The 17,980-nt window shown below is 38.3% G+C and overlaps 1 long non-coding RNA gene across 1 annotated transcript in view; it reads right to left on the reverse strand.

Annotated features, from left to right (window-relative positions):
* Nucleotides 1-2,179: 2,179 nt before the first annotated feature.
* LOC135329596 (uncharacterized) overlaps nucleotides 2,180-17,980 on the reverse strand; it is a 40,752-nt gene continuing 24,951 nt past the window's right edge. Inside the window, exons 2-5 of the long non-coding RNA XR_010391158.1 lie at nucleotides 4,740-4,857; nucleotides 4,465-4,616; nucleotides 3,132-3,563; nucleotides 2,180-2,995 (exon numbers count right to left, since the gene is read on the reverse strand). This is a non-coding gene — a long non-coding RNA (uncharacterized LOC135329596). The remainder of the gene's footprint in view (nucleotides 2,996-3,131; nucleotides 3,564-4,464; nucleotides 4,617-4,739; nucleotides 4,858-17,980) is intronic.

Consider the following 17,980-nt stretch of genomic DNA (forward strand, 5'->3'; position numbering starts at 1 on the left):
AAGATAATCAATTTGTAGACTGTAAACTCTCTGAGGCCAGATGGCATGTTTTCATCCAGTACCTGATATTATGATGTCCTTCTGCTAGCTGGGGCTTCTGGACGCTACTGTAATATACATGTTTAATAATAACAACCTAATTGAATGTCCCACGCTACTTCCAGCTTAATGATTTTTTTCATTTCTACTTGTCATTCAAACATCACTGTGGGCAAGTCTCAGAAACTATATGAGAAGAGATGTTTCTACTGCAACGCTGTCTGATTAATGCTTCCTGAAGATTAAACTGAGGGGGCAAAAAACCCTTTGATTTATGAGCGTGGTATGGGTGTAAGCAGGTAAATGAATGTAAAGATATTTAAGTAAATCAGCTAAGAAACTCCCCAATTAATAATTAAGGAAAACCGAACTTAATCCCCCTCCATCCTGATGTCTGGCATAGACCTGTAACTATCAACTGAACTCTTGTTCCCATTAATTACATACCCCCTCACTTCTCTCTGCCAACTGCCATAGTTGATATGCCTACTTTCAAGTAATATTTCTCTGATCATGTTCACATGTTTTCAGCATGTGAGTTGCCTACATACCTGTTGTATGCACCACTGTTGTCCCCTATCTGCTTTGACAAATCTTGTTGTTTCAAGTTTTAGATGGGAATTTAGCCAACAGTAACAAGTAGGCTCAGATTCACCATAATTTCCTGCAGAAAAATAAATCACAGCTTGTCCTCTGGATGCTTTTGTTTCAGAAGACTCTCTTAGGCGCTGGCAGAAATACTGTCTAATTCACCTCAAGCTAAAGCTGAACTTCTTTTGCAAAAGAACTTTAGAACATTGTCAACACGGAAAATAGTCCATTGAACTAGATGGACTATTGGTCTGGTCTTGCTACTGACAATCACCATTATCTGTTTCTTTGGAAGCAGATAAAATACTCTTTAATCTGAAATGGCCACCAGACCCTAGAATATTCAAAATTAAAAAGCATATTTGAAAATATAGTTTCTTGTCTTTCTAGCTGTAGAGGCTGTAATAGCCTTCATTTTCCATCCATGCTTTCAGGCATAGTAATGTCAGTTCAAAATACATAGACAAAATATATGATGCTTTAGATGCAGTTAAAAGATTGGAAGATCTACTTTTCCAGAATATTTTATAGAACTTTTTATTTAAAAATAAGTGTTTAATATAAATTCAATAATTTAATTTTTAAGAAATACTTCTCTCCTTCAGCAGTATTGATATACACTTACCTGAGGCCTTGCTCTGCATGCACGAGTAATAGATTATGCATTTTTTCAAGACCAGGGTCAACTGTAGTACCTATATGGTATTTTGAGTTTGTATATCACAAGATAACGTGCCAGTTCTTCAAAGCACAGAAAGACTCCCTACTGTGGCAGTGTCAGAGGATAAGCTGCATTCACGCTTGCGCTCCACAAGTCCACCGTCATTTCATGTCATTGGTGTTGCTAATACGGATGCCAATATCAGATGAGCCATCTGTATTTTATCACCATTTTGTATAATCCTGCTCTCAATAGGTCTAGGAGCCATTATATTAAAAATGATGTTATGTTAAAAAGTTAGGTTTTTAGAAGCATCCAGCAACGGTTTAGTCCAATTTCACTGAAGTCAATGGTAACACTTTTTTTGGCATCAAATGTGATTGATTAAATCACCAGTATCTTAAAAATTCAATTTCATTGTCTCCACAAGCTCCTGCTCTTGCTAATAAATGGAGAGCATAGCTGGTGCTGGAATAGCAGGAGGGAAAGGCTGAGAGGGGGAGGCTAATGAGAGGCCCTGTCTGTATTAAGGAAATTAATTATGTGACTGGATTAAACTGCAGCACTGAAAGCCCTGCTTCACCATGACACAGGCTATATGCATTAAAGGTTTACACTAGTGTAATAACTACAGCGATATTGTTATATGGATGCAAATTTCCTTAATGCAGCCAGGACCTAGATCAGGCCACAGTGACTAATACAAAACTGATAAAAGAAAGTGAATTATGTGCAATTGTACTGGAGAGCATGATACAGAAAGAAAATGAAATAAGAAGGTTAAGTGCCTAGTGAGTGCAAACTGATATACAATATCTTGAAATCACAGAGAGAGAGAAAATTAAAATGGTGAGAGGATATCACATATAGGTAGATGGAGGCATAAAAGCAATCTGTGAACCATGGGAGGAAGAAGAGGGTGAGAGCATCATCTTTTCAGATGTACAGTCATTTGTCTATTAGAACTGAATAAGTGATTGAAGGCTAATTCCAATAAACAGGCAAATTTAGTTTTGTTTTTATTTCAGGTTTTGTTCGGCTTTGTTTCTGTGTGTCACTGAAATATCTGTGTATTAATAGATACTCATTTTAATAGCATTACAGTAATCTGAACATCTGCAGCTACTAGATATTAAAATATGATTACTTCTCCATATATCAAGTTATCTTCCTAGTACTTCTACCTGATTTTGTCACATCTATTAAATGCAGTGGATCAGTTCTTATCATTACCTATTAATTGGCAACCTTGAGCTCAAATGTTAAGCAGAAACAAGCCTGATGCCTGTAGGCCTCGCAAGCAAATCAGTGGAAGGCAAAGACATTTTATGGCTGTCCTAGAAGCTAAATGACAGGCTGTGTAACTCTCCTAATCAAATAGAATTAAATAGAAAATTACATTCCTGCCACCCCTGCCATCCTGTGTTTAAACAAGCTGCTTGATATACTATTTAACGGTTTACAAAATACACAGCATTTTCTAGGTGAGTGGATTTACTTCTACCAAAAATTGAGCTTACATTACATAGAGAAATCAACTATTTTGTTGGTTTAGAGTACCTAGGAATTTTCACGCAGCATAAGGGTTTTCACAGGATGAGAAACTACTGTTCTCTGTAACATCCTGTTCTCAGACTTACTTTTGGAGAGGTGAACACCCAGAGGATAAATGCATCCAAAGCATAATTTTGTGTTTGGTAAAGGCTAGAAGACAAAAAAACCAAAAGCTTAGGCAGCAAATGTCAATAAAGACCTGGTTAGTAAATTTTAAGCAGTGGAGAAATACTCCTTAAAATCACTCTGAAATGTGATTGTTATCATCAGGTGACTGTTCACTTACCAGAGGGGAGTGGTGGAAACAGCAGACTGCTCGCCTCCTTCCTTGTTCTTAGCACGATAGTGATTTTTCAATATACTCCAAAGCATTTACAAGAATCTGTATTTTTACAGTTATTTGTGTAGTGGTACAATATTTGTTTCCAAATGTAATGCTGAATTTTAGTTATCTTCAATAGCTTTCTGTTCTAGTTGTGAAATTCATGGCAGTCATCATAACACACAAATGTTAGGAATGTTCTTCATCAAACCATCCATCAGTTAATATTTTGTACACAGCATCCTCCATGGAACCGTAGAGTGGTGGTCTAGCAACACAGTTCTGCAGTTAGAATTTTAAAAATCATCTGACATTTCAAGTTTTAATATGATAAAGTAGGTTCAGGTTTTAATATGAAGTTTCCTTCATGAGTTAGATCAGACATCCAAACCATGTCTGAGAAAAAAAAAAGATACATGCATTTAAACCTAAATTTTGTCAGCAGCATCAGATGTAGGCAGATAAAACAACGAGCATAAGTAATACTGACCTATTAAAAAACAAATTGAAAAACAGTATACCTGAAAGATAAACAAAACAAAAAAGTGCCCTAAGAGCTTCGATTTGGTCAAGTATTTCAACCAGTATTTTGTATGTCACTATGAAAACAGATGCATAATTCCTGTCTTGGTTAAGAATACTTTTCTAAATTAAGAGCTAATAATTCTGAGATCTATAAATACCCTGATGGGAAAACTCTGCATTTGTAAGGAATACAAATGGCTCTATGCAAATTCACTTTGAACAGAAACAAGAAGAAAGTAGTATATTAATGACCTCCAACCAAATTGGCATTGCATCTCCACATGAGGGCAGTTGTGGAGCTTAACACATCAAAATGTAATTTAAAAATCCTTAGAAAATTCTAAAATAAAAAAGGACCTATGTGAGAGCATTCAAGTTGCTAATATTATTGACTACCAGTCTTCCCAAAATTATGGTAATTGTGCTGGAAATCCTTAAGGATGGTATTGCCATCCAACAAAATGCCTCTAAATACAAATGGAAGTCATACTCTTTACAACATTTGTGCATACCTATTTTAAGATTATTGACATTTTTCACATATGTGATATATATATCTACAATGTGAAACAAACACAGTTTCCCATTCATCTTATATATAATCACACAAAGTATTCAATACCTAGAGAAACTTCAGATGGACAATGTCCAGGGAAATGAATAGAAATTCTGTTGTGAAAAGCAGTATATCCCCTCCCTCCAAGCACAGCATTATCTTTCTTTTTTTAATTATTATTTTTAATTACCAGTTGCTTTACATTCAATGCCTTACCATTTTACTAGTTTCAGATGAAAACTTCTATCTCATAAGGTGCATGTTACGGAATAGTAAAAAGGGCCCAGGACTGGATGTAAGTTGTTCTGTCTGTTCAACGGAAAAGTATTGCCAGTCCGACAAGGCAAGTGGGATCCTACGGCCTGAAACTAAAGGAACAATTCTTATAAAATTGGACAAGGTCCTCTTTGTAACCAAGGAGCTGCTTTCAGATGCAGAAAGACCATTCCCATAGTCAGTATTTTACTGAATAAAACAGTTTCTTGACTAACCTTCCCAGCTGGTTCCCATTTGCGAGGAGTTGGTAGAGGAGGCTACAATGGAAGTCCCAAGTGGCTGGATGAGTCTGACGATCTCGCTGCTTAAGCCAGCTGCGTTCGTGTTGTGTCACTGCAGTGACAAAAAAAACATTTGCAGTTGGGAAGAGGTCCCCAGACAGCTGTTACTGTTTCCAAGTTAAAGTTTGGAAAGTGTCAATGTAGCTCTACCTTTTAAAGACACTTGGCATGTGAAATTTTTTCTGGGGGGGAGGGATTTGGAGATACTGAAATTCACACTTATTAAGGATACAACTGCTAACTCTCTCTTATTCTGCTGCTCAATTTAGTTATATAGAATATTTTAAAAGTAACTGCATGCACTAGAAAATCTGCAGTACCTCAGCAAAAAATGAGCAACAAGACAAAAAGTATCAGAGTTTTCAATTATGAAGGGAAAAGGTTCAAAAACTCAAAAATTACTTTGAAAAGTTTGCACAAACTCTGCTGGGGCCAGCTATTTTCTAGTATGTGCACTACTCTCTCTCTGTCTATATATTATTCTTATCTCTTCTAAGCCTGCTGCAGGGCCAAGGCTATCTGGCTCAGTACCTGGTATGATGCTGAATGATTTGGCCACAACCCTCCTGAGTATGGTTTTGTGGGGTCTTGATACTTTTAGCTATGTTGATCCTTCTTGTGACCTTATCATGAACGATTCTCTCCACGGCAGTCAGTTTCGTGCATTCTTCAATAATTTTGTCAAGTTTTTTGACAGCAACGTGCTGGCTGGCTAAAAGATAACATCTCTAACTTCAGGGTTAGAATAAATCCAATATTAGGTTTTTTACTCACTGAAATCTTGCACATATTTTTTTCAAAAATTTACAGACACTGGTCTGAAAGTGCAAGAAAATAAGTTACTCTGTTTTCTGTATTTTGTTAAACTTTGGATTACTGGATACTATTCATGTTAATTAATTGTTCCCAGTTTCAGGTAAGCCATTTATCTGTTGAACACTATCTTTCAAAGCCTTCCCAAAAATAAACACTGGAATGAGACTATCATAAGATATGCATAAAATGTACAACTGTTTGTTTATCATTTTTAAGCCCGTGATTTTCACTCAGTCCGCTCTCATTCCCATTACATGGATGTCAAATGGAATAATACAATGAAAAACTAGCCTATGATTTGGTTTCCCTTTGCAGTGTTTTCTTTTTTAAAATAAATTTTGCCTAGTTTATATCTAAAATTTGAATAAAAAAATCTCAAACCTTCTAATCCCTAGTCTGTAAAAGCAGCTAACTCATGTTTTATGGTTTTAAAGTAATACCATAATTGGTCTTATTCTTTTCATTGCATTACTATATCTTCATCTTTCTTTCCCTTAATCCCATAGCCCAAAATACTGCTTTCTGGTGCTGAACTCTATAGAAACACCCAAATACTCTTGCAGTTCTGGAATGCAAAATTATTTAAATAATCTTTCTTGCTATTAGCAGTTCCCTGTCAATGCAGTCAAACTCCACAAAATGGTCATCATGAGGAATGGATGTGTATATTTTTAAATTTTTTCTATGAATTTTTATGTTGTCTTTATAATGAAATGTGTATAAAATGAATGTGATTTAAGCAGTTGTGCCCTCTACTGGCCTAAAGAAAGTAATGAAAAATGAGAAGGAAAGGCCTTTCCAGATGTCGTATCAAAACAGAGTGCCAAAACCAACTGTTTTTGTTGTAGTATGCTTCGCTCACATTTGAAGGTTATATTATTTTCCACATGAAATGTTAGCAGATTAATTACATTACTTACAGAATTTTATTTAAACAAAGGACCACTTACAATATTAAGGCAGTATAAAATGGCCTTATCATAGATGAACATGATGGTGTGGATGCTATGTTAATATAGATAAGAATGGGGTTCTTTAATTTTATTAGGTTTTTAAGGAGCTATACTATCATCTAGAGAGTATGAGAATGAAGCTGTATGACAAAATTCCTCACAAAGTTCATAGAAAATTTGGAATATTAAACTATTTAAAAGAAAGTCTGTAGGAGCTGATGCATAATGTGCAGTAGAATATAGAATTTCCTATAATGCAGGAGATTTAAGACCTAGCCCTCTACTGAAATGCTTCTAGCCAATCCTTCATCTTCCACTAAAAAGAAAGCTTATAATTTTCGGTCCTGTCCCCTACTATTGAAGTTGTCAACTGGCATTACACTTGAATAACAAAGAAATAAAAACATACCCTTTGGTAAGAAACTTGCATACTGTAACTTCCCAGCATGGGCAGGATTAGTCACAGATGCTAACTGAAATACTAATTGACATATTTATACCATCATATAAAATCCATTCAACACAGTGGCAATAACGTTCTTATCTGAAATAGCTGTAGCATCCATGTGGAAAATAGTGACAGACTGAAAGTCAGCCCCATACTTTACTTTTAGCCTAACAGGAAAAAAGAAGACATTTTTAGGTTCCTCTTTATTTTAAACTTATATAAAATGTAGCTACAGACCACAGACTAAATCAATATCAGACTACATTGACCAGAAGAAAAGAAAATGTAATAATCATGAAATGAAGAGGCCAACATATTTTGCCTTGTTTGGCTCCAACATTGGCCCTCCGTAGTAGAAATCAGTGAGTTTATTTACCAGTGGAAGCAAAATCATTTCTCTTAAAATTTAGTTATAGTGAACCCTATAACTGGCCTTATTTGTGAAGAACTGAATCCGGAACTGAGGTAGTCACAAATGGCATGGGGTCAGCCTTTCAGGAATCTCCATTTAGTGCTTCATTGCCAGAGAAAACGGTGCCACCAAAATGAACTGTAATCATACACTAGACCAGAGGATAGACTCTCCTACTTACAATACATTTTTCTCTGCCAGCTTCTCTGTACAGAACCATATTATAATAAAAGTAAATATTAGTATTTCAGGCAAGACTCTTGCCTTGAATCTATGCGTTTCAACCAGATTTAACACTACTGAAAAACCTTTCAATTTTCGACAAAAAAATTCCTTTAAACCAGTATTCCAAGTTAAAGACTATCTAAAATCTTGTATTTATGTTTGCTGAATCAGTGGAAAGCAGAAATTTTCAGGCATCACATGATTATCTGAGTCAAAAACTAGTTTCAATGCAGTGAAGTTCAAGTACGCTTACAGGGAAAGAAGTAGCGACGTGGGTGGGCAAAGGAGAGGCAAATGGCCCAGGGGAGGAAGCAGGAGGACTGGGCAGAAGAAAGCAGAGCCAAAGAAGCAAGTGAAGGGATTAAACATGGTAGGAACCCCCCTGCCCCCCAAAAAACTTACAGCATGGTACATGACACTGGTACCCACAAACTGCCACAAAGTTCAAGCAAAATAGATAAAAATGTTGCAGATGGAGAGCTTTCTTATGTGTAGCATAAAACTGTAAGGAAAGTTTAATCAGAATAAAAAAAGGAGACAGGGATAAAATAGGAATAGGAGGCACAGAAAATCACTGTAGATGTGCAGTTAAAAACCCAGTAATCCTCTGGTGAGGAACGGTGGAGAAGAGGGAAGGGAGAGGTGGCTAAGAGGGAAGCCTGTTCAAATGCCATGGATAATTGGTTGCTGCCAGGCCTAATGTGCTCCGTGCTGCCGGCACAAGCTCAGCGTGGAGCACCGCTCATTTCCTGGGCACTCAGGCACCAGGGATTTGTACTCTCCTAGGTGCTGCTTGCCTTTGATGAGTGCTGCTGTGACATGTGCATTAAATGCAAGAAAAGTGAATTTCATTAGAATCTAAAAACCAGGATCCATCATTACTCAGACTACATCAGCAGTCAGGCTTGAGAGCAAAACCAGCCTTTGCCATGGCATCAGGGAACTATTGCCTGCCCCAGCACAAGTCTCTCCCAAATGCACCAACTGCATCTATTTCAGGGCTTCCGGGAGAGCAAACTGGCTGCTTGCAACATCCCTTTTTACCCATAAGGTTTTTGGTGTTTGCTTTCAAGAAGCTAGTTGCAAGTTACCACGAAAACTTCAGTCTGGGTCAGCAAAGTTGCACGCCAGTGTTAGCCATCCAGTTTGAAGGTGAAGTCTCTGTGTGGGACACAAAGAAGTCCAATCACATTTTTGGCTTATGGAATTCAAAACATCATGAGAAAGGTCGGTGAATAGCCCAGGCCATGTGAGAGGGAACATGATGTAGCTTGGGCTGTCCTGCACATCAGTAAACCCACAGACTCAGGAACACTCCTGTGGCTCCAGAGCTCAGCCAAAGGCTGATGGACTGTGGCTGTGGTCGACAACTAGTCTGTGATGAGGTTTGAGCTACGAATGATGCCCATCCAGTCATGACTTTCTCTACCACTGAGCCTGGAAACCCCAAATGCTCCCCATCACCAAGCGGCTTTTGCGGAGAATTTCACTCCTTGTTCCTGTAATGAGCTGCACAGGACAATATGTAATTAGCAGAATCAAACTTATTAATTGGCTACAACAATTAGCCAGGGCACCTGTGCCTTCAGGCATGTTGGTTATGCATGGGAGCCAATTATAACCTCATACATGTTCATGCCACTTCATCCACTCACTGTGAGAGCTGCTTCCCCAGCCCTCAGCAAGCTCCTTTACTCTGACTCACATCCAGCTCACCTTTAACCATGAAGGAAAAGAAATTTCATTTCCTTTCACATTTCACTGAAATCAAATGTTTGCTGTGGCTGTAATTCATGATATGGAAATGCAGAAAAAGCACATCTGAGAGCAGAGAATTGAACTGGCCTGGCCAAGCCTCACTCATATCCTAAAAGAGGAGAGAGGGAGACCATGGTGGATGCTTTTCTGCAGTCACCTGGCTCAGCCCATAAATCACAGTACCTCATTCATCCCAGCTTGATCGCAGAAGCATCTCACATTCAGCAGCAGACTCACCCCATTTGAGAACAGTTTCCCAAATACCAGCCTCAGGCCTGACCCTTGCTTGATATAGATCAGCGTAATGCCAATGGATTCCATGGAGTTAGATCAATGTTAGACCCAATGAGGACCTAGACATTGGTGCTGAGTAGGACACAGGGCTGCCTATCAGATGACTCCTCTTTTTTGAACTTCTTAATAATTTTTCTGTGATTTTATGTTGTGTTGGAGTGAAGCTCTGACTGCACAGTCTTCAACATCAACCTCCCATAAACACCTTCCAGTTCCTCTAAGACACCGAGGAACAAATCTTTCTGCTTTTAATTCACATACAAGGGCAGTGGGAGACACAACCATAGACTTCAGATTTGGCAACATACGCTGCTCAGTGTCCATTTTGACTTCCTTCTATAATCCCCTGTATGACACCAGCAGAGTGATTCAAAAGCACTGTATTGCCCGTAGTGAGTTTGGACTCTGCTGATCTCAGTGTCCGCAAGTTGGTTTTGCACAAAGTTTTACAGTATGTTTTAATCTCTGGCTAATAAAACTTGATCTCTCGACAACATAATTAAACTCAGCTACCTGCTGCTTGCTTTCTCCCCCTTTCTCTGGTTCTTGTTTCATAATTTTTTTCTTTCTATTGCTGCAATTTTGCCTGTTAGGGGAACTTTGTGGAAAGGAAAATAAACAGATCAGTGTTTGATGTTGTGCTTTCTATATAGAAGTTTGTTTTCCTTTCTTCTTCCATTGCATCAATATTAACATGTTGATTCATAAGCAAAATAAATAGAGTCTATAAATACATTCTTTCTTTTTTAAATCATGAAACCTCAAAGTCATGGTTCCCACAGCAACTGTAACTCGACTACAATGTGCACATACATTAAAGGCAGGGATATTACCACCCAAGGCAGCAATCAAATATACATGAGGGAGTTACATTACTGACATTGGGAGAACTGTGCAAGTCTGAAATCCCAGAGCCATGAAGCATCGCAGTTCTTTCTGTCAGTATGTCAAAGAGAAAAGATCTCAGAGATTTCGATCCTTATGGGCACAAGTGGAACTGGATCTTGCAGTATGCAGAACTGCTTGATTGAGAGCAGACTGGTGTTGCCTTTGCTGTTGAACCCCACTGGCCTCAAAGATGCAAAGTCACTACAGAGATAAAGATGCTTGAATAAATTAAAGTAGTCATTATTGTTAATTAGCCAAAATCTACAGCCAGAAGGTGTCATAACAACCAAAGTGTTATGTACTCAAATCTTTGTTAACAGACCTGAATATTCACAATGAGTTTTGTGAATGAATTTCTTGTAGTTTGATTGGTCTGTATATTGTCGAAGAAGTTCAAGTCATCTGTTCACTGTATCTTTTATAATCCATTAAATGATTCCATTGAATAAAAGAATTCTCAGCTTCCTGGTTTCTGGAGCTCCATCAACTATTTGCTAATCATAAGATATTTCTTTAGGTTATCAATTCAGTGTCTCAGCAAATAACCATTCCTGGTATTGTCAGCTGAAATCAAAGTTTGCACCATTTACTGCTCCCTTTATATTTTACATTCTTTTCTCAGCTTCTTGCAATTTTAAACTAAAGTTTTTGAATAGTATATGCATGGTAGGCATTCTACCCCAAGTCATGAATTCTGGCATCTTTCGAAGCCGGTCTAATGTTGCTTGGTAAGTCAAATGCATGTCTCCTGCTGGTTAATAAAAAACACCACAGAGGCCCTAATTCTCAGTGAGGTACCTTGAGAGAAGAACAGTGAATACAGATTTAAAAATTTAACAGTATAGATTATTTTCCTTTCCATGGTTTATTATCACAAATAGTAGTAACTGTAGGCATCTCATTTCAGTGATAAAAGCAGAAGCAGCATGCCATCAGGTGACTACATATCTTGTTACTATTTGTCTTATATATATACTATATATATAATATATATATAATAAGTATACTACTTATAATGTAGTCAATAAAAGAAATTTTAGGATTCTAGATTTTGTAAACAAGAACCATCAGCATATTTAACTGTAAGCAGCTAGATATGTTGTTTGTTGGAAAAAAATTGGCAAGTTAACTGCTAAGATGGGACTTTTCAGCATGTGTAGCCCAGGTATCTTCATACTCCATTGTTAAACAAACACCAGACTGGTTAAAGAGCCATTTCTTTGTGATTTCATTTAAAATTTGGGGAGTGAAAATTAAAACATCATATATACACAGAAGTTTAGCCAAATTAATCTTTTCATTACTTTGATAGTTTTTGGATTAGGGTGTTCACCTTGCATAGTCAACAAATACCAATCACAAAATCTGAAGAGTATTTTTAAATTTTGAAAATGTATTACATTAAGGGATATAAATAAATTCACATTAGATTGACAATTAAGAACAATTAGATTGATTGGTTGCTATGGGTGCCACTGTGAATAATGTTCAATTAAATTTTTTCCTTTATGTCAGTTTTGAAATGAAATTCTAGAAGGTTTCATAAAGGCTATGCCTTAGTCTTTGAGACTTGAAGCAAAGTTTTTAATCTTCAGATAGGATACAGAAAATAGCACTGTGAAAAAAAACCACCTGTACAGAAATCAGTATTACGAAGTTGCCATGTACATATACAAAAGTATTTTTTCCTCATGAACAGCAAAAGAGAAGAGCAGGCTGAGTAATTTAGTATCTCTCGTTACACGTTTTCAAGGCTGATTTTTCAAATAATCAGTGTTTAGGCACCATATGTATGCATTTGCAGACCATCTCAATTGCAGTATTCCTCAGACACATATGCTGTTCCTCCAGAACATATTTTGGAGAGATAATTTATGATCCAAGAGAGAGAGCTATCTTCAACTGTCACCTTGAACTTGCATGGAAGGATGGGTTTTGCATTATCAGCCATATCCCTTATTTAGCATCAACATGTAAAACCTTTTGTGAGACTACAAGAGCTTATGACCTGTTTCCATAGAGTACATATCTGATTTGTTTTGTTAGAAATAACAGTGATTAGCATAAATTTACTTTTACAACAGTAGCAAAATTTGAAGGTAATTGTATCAAAGCATCATCATTTTTGTGGAACAAGTTTTAGTTACACCATGAAATATGTCCTTTAAAACAAATTCTTCTCTCTGAAAAGCAGCAGGTACTGTTAGCCAGATTATTTTTCAGAAATGTTCCAGGATTTCTTATGGATATTAATTTCAGTTTAAGCCTCTCCAAACTTTGGCAGAAAGACAAGTTTCATTTTTCTTTAACAAGTCCTTTAGTTGTGCAGATGTTGTAGCCAGATTGGCAATAAATTTTGCTGTAACAGTTAATTCAACTTAGGGAAAGATGTTATTATTTAATATCCTGAGCCTGTGTTGCCTTTTGAGCCTTAATTTACAGGTGGTGTGTTTTATACTTAGAATACTATAAAAGTCTGCAAAACTATTAGATTATTCTCTGTGAATGAAAGTGTGGATATTGTTCTTTGTAAGGTAACAGTCCATCTTATATCCCATTTCCAAATAGATACATACCTTTTGATTACACCTCTCTAATTTCCATCAGTCTATTTTTATCTCTCTTCTATTGGCCTGATTAAAAGCCTACTGAAAGGAATGGAAAATGGAAACTCTCATTGACGTAAGTGGTTTTGAAGCAGTTTTCTAATAGTTACTTCACATCGGTTTATTATTACATTTGAGAAAAGCCGTATTTTTCCCCGGTTTCCATCTTGCTGTATCACTAGTATTTTGCCTAAAGATCAAGAATCTATCTTTAGACTTTCATCATCTCAAGCACCTACACTAGTGGTAGTCCATGAACTGCAACAGTTCATTTTCAGTTCAGAAAAAGACCTTGTGACTTCTCAAAATACGCTCGATATTACTCCGAAATGGGGAAGTTGCCTTTGCCCTGGGCAACATACTCCAGCACAGTTCTCTTCTAAGCCAGTTTTGCCTGTGCTGGGACTGATACACAGGACTTGCCTTTTTTTCTGCTCCACCCTTTCAGCATTGAAATAATCCAGGTCAGTGATTTTCAGCTTCTGTTCTACTGACTGTTGGGGGTCTGTAGATGGCTTATAAAGACAGCAAAGAAAACCAAACCTGACTCTCAGTTAATGTTTACTATACAGGAATCCACACCTCCAATAGGGTATTTTTAGGAGATCCACAGATCACAAAAGCACTACCCTAGGTGTAGTGTTCATGTGTGACTCCCTGAGGTCCTTCCTACAGTCCTGGCAACTGCTGTAGGTTTATGAGATTTAAGCTGCCAATTTTGCAAGAAGTCTTATGTAATTCAAAGACAGACTTTGTATTCTGGGGCTTCAGACATTTGACCAACAAGAATATGAAATGACAAACTATCGGTATAATTGTATGATGATGTTCTTGACAACTGAAATTTTTAAAAAGCACATCAGAAGCTTTACATCTGCAGTAACTAGTGGGCATCAAAGTTACAAAGCATGGCTAGTTTTAATAGCGTTTTTTTTGCAGCAGCCAGACTTACCATTATCTTGGGGCATTTTGTTTTACTGTAGCAATTTGGTAAATATATTCCAAACACACAAAAACAACATTCTTGCTGTAGACAAAGCAATCCTCTCGAAAGATGATATTTGCATTCCAAACCTAACCCTTTCTGCCAAAGGAAATCCTATGGGATTTCCTGGCATATGAAAGATGCAGAAGGAGAACTACATTGGAGGCAGCTTGGTCCAGTCAGCCAGAATCAGGTGTTAAAATCCCAGACAGATCTGCCTGCTGGACCCTGGGAGACCTCCTGCTGCCCCTGTTGCTCACGCTCCTGGGAGGTGTCTTGGTTTGGGCTGGGTGAGTGGCTTCCTCTCGTCTTCCTCCCCCTGCTCAGGCTGGGACCTGCACCACTTCCCATCGGTGCTCCCCAGCTCGCCCCAGACCTGGCCGCATGCTCCAGCACACCCTCTCATCCTTTGGGCTGGGTGACAAGCCAGGGGAACTCTACCACCCTCTTGTTTATGTGAGTTAGGACAGATCCCTTAGTTTCAGAATATGTTGATCATTAGATACTAACATTTATCTGTTCTGTGGCATCTCTTTTTACTGCCTTACTAACCACTTTCGCCAGGCTGCCTGGCACCCCAGCTGATTGTACAGTCAATGGGCAAAATGGTCACTAAGTCCAACCAACATCAGTGCTGGCTTTTGCCTGAAAATCAGATGAATCCAATGTGAAGGATATTAAGACTGAGAAATCTTGGGAAGAATATGCTTAAGGGGGAACTTAGAAGTTTCTATTCAGCTATTGCCATCAGCGTTATCAGCAAAAACCTGTGCAAGGGGAGAGAGTACACACCAATAAGTGTGTAAACATACAAAGTCACAGCCCTTAGAAATTATTAGAAAAGAGAGCTCTAACTCTGCCGCAGTCCCTAGACAACCCTCATTTCTCTCAAGCTCAGAAAATACAGGTTCTTGCCTTGAACACTTGTTTTTTCTCGCAGGGATTTAGGAAAGCTTCCATGCAACTCCGAATTGGCCCCACTATTCATCCTTGCAAATTTCAGAAAGTCCTTTTAGAGAGCCAAACCTAGAGAAAAATAGCTGAAGATTTCTTATGTAGTGGATAGCTTTCTATTGCACTGCAGTAAAATGGCTGGCACTCAGTGGAGCTAAATTAATAAACTTTTTTATGATGGCTTGAAGTTACTGCTGCTATATTCTGAAGTAGACAGATAATTGGAGCGGTCAGGACTGTATCTGCAGCACTGTGGGAAAACAGTGTAATAATTCTTGACCAGAAGTTATCTAAGCTTAGGACAAAGCATGAGCATATGCATAATATGCCTTCCTGAATACCTAAGACCCCTGGGGATTTGGACTGTGACTTAATCAACTGTAAATTAAAATTCACATGACAAGAAAAAAAAATCATTAACTAGGTTATTGACAGCTTCCATGTTAAGGTAAACAACAGTCTATATTACTAGATCATGCAGAAATCTGCACTGGTTTGCTTATAGGAGTTCTAATAAAGCCATTTAAAAGCAACTGCAAATACAGGCAAGAAGGACATCATTCTCATATGTCACTTTTTACAGTGTTGATTTTTATTTTGATTCTTTTTACAGTGAAGGTTGCCAAGAATTATGGCTGTCTGAGGGTCAACAAATTCTGGAAGGCACTAGCCTTCTCTTTGGCCTGAAAAAATGCCAGAACTTTGAGCTCTGAAATTCATGACATCCATCCAGAAAAGTATCATTTGCTGTGATTTATTCTGACACTTACATTATTGGATGAATGTTAATCAGGATATGTGGCTTTACAGGAGAGAAATACAGAGATCCAAATTCCACTTTCAAAAACTGTTCTCTATATGGTATCCTAGTAATAGAGAATGAACAATGGCTTTTCACAGTGTAAGATTTCATCAGCAAACTTGTATTAATCACTCCTGGCTTTTACCAGTTGTAAATAAGCGGACCATACCAAATGCCCACTGCCAAACCTTTATATCAGGCTGTTCCATCGTGCTCCTAATACCTTGTTTAACTATTTACTATATTTGAATGTATGGAGAACAGAAATAGCAAATATTAATGTGGTGTCACTGTACTATTTTTTTCCCTACTATATCTTTTGAGGCTATTGTCTGATTTGGCACAATACAATACATTGCTTTGCCTTTTCTCCTGCAAGAAATGTCCCTTTGTGTCAAATTTTGTTTGCAGACTGAGAGCCACAGAGCAGTTCCTCCCATGGAGAGGAGCAGGGAGAGCGCTGGCTTGCTGGCACATCTCCATGCCATTGTTAACAATTATGACATGACTGTCAAACCTTATTACCAGCTTTTAGGAATCTCTGTGGGGTTCTGTAAGCGCAGCTGTTTGGCTTTACTCTGAAACACCACTCTTGGAAGGCAAGGGAAAGAAGAAGTGTGTATACTCTTTGGGACAAATCACTCAGTGCTTGTGTAAAGCCAAAGCAGTCAGGTTTTATGTGGGTCTCCCTCCCCAGGCACTCCATTCTGCCTCTCTGACACTTAGGCTAAGATCCCATTGCTTTGTCACTAGCCTTGTCACAATCCAGTTACACTTCAGATCCCTACAGCAGATATTTTGGCTTGTTGCTACATGCCACTTGCCAAGGAAGAATGCAGTCCCAAACTGAAATTTCTGAACTGAAAAGGAGAGGGAAGTGGAAGAACAAGGAGGAGAGGGTTAGCAATAGGGTTGTGTGGGATTATGATAACCTGCATTCCTTGTTGTTTGTGCTAAAACAGGCCTGATGCTTTCCACCCAGTAAACCAGTACCTCCTTTCCATGCTAATCAGCCAGCTCCTTGCCGACTGGCCAGCTCCTTGCCCTTTGTACAGCCACAGGGCTCTTCTCTGGCTGCCATACTTGTTATCCGTCCCTAACCCACGTTGTACAGACCAACCATCACGTACATCAAATGTTGGTCTATCTAGATCTACTATCTGAAGAACTTCATAGCATTGTTTGTATTACAACAAACCTAGGAGACCCATTATGTATCAATATTAGTGCTTTGGTTCAGATGAAGACTGCGTTTTTGAAGTCAGTCTCCCCATTTTCCACCTGTATCGTGCTTTGTTGCACATTGTGGGGCAGTCTTGGAGTGCATGAATTGGCTCCTCTCAGATGAAAAAAACGGGAAGATGCACCCTAGAAGCATGCTTAATGCCATGCTAAATAAGCATTCAGTCCATGGGACACCAGCCCTAGTTCAAAGTAAAAGGCACCCGAAATCTGCAAAGCCCCACACCAGCCCTTTGCTCTACAGATCTTCCCTGCCTGCTTGTAGAGACCAAAAAGGAAGGTTTCAAGCCTCAAAGATATAAGGGAAACAATAGACAGATGGTCATGGCAAAAGACTAAGGAAATGCCAAACCTCAAGGTAAATGGTGGTTTCAGAACATTAGCAGACTTACCTGTTGCCATTTTTGTGGTATTAATGCCAACGGGAGTTTTGAAGAGAGGTCTGAAAGGCAGCAATGAAGTAGCTTTGCAGCTCCCTGCTGAGCAGAGAAGTAAATGTCTGAAAACAGAGCTAGTAGTGGAGAGTGATTATGACATGCATGTGGAAGCAGTGCTCATTTGCTTTGTATCACCACTGCTAATCTGCCGTGAGAGCAATATTGTGGAGCTTTAAGATAAGATGTTCAGAATATTGTTCCATGCCTCTGTCTCACACTCTAATGACACAAAAAATAATAGGTATTACATTTCACGTGCTGTTTCTTCAAGGCTGGAACATCCTCCTCCTGCTGGCCTTATCAAAACTCCCAGCGTAATTGGCAAGTTTTCATTTCAGTGGGAATCTTGGGGGGA

The sequence above is a fragment of the Dromaius novaehollandiae genome, chromosome 12 (assembly GCF_036370855.1).
Source record: "Dromaius novaehollandiae isolate bDroNov1 chromosome 12, bDroNov1.hap1, whole genome shotgun sequence".
NCBI classification, from domain to species: domain Eukaryota; kingdom Metazoa; phylum Chordata; class Aves; order Casuariiformes; family Dromaiidae; genus Dromaius; species Dromaius novaehollandiae.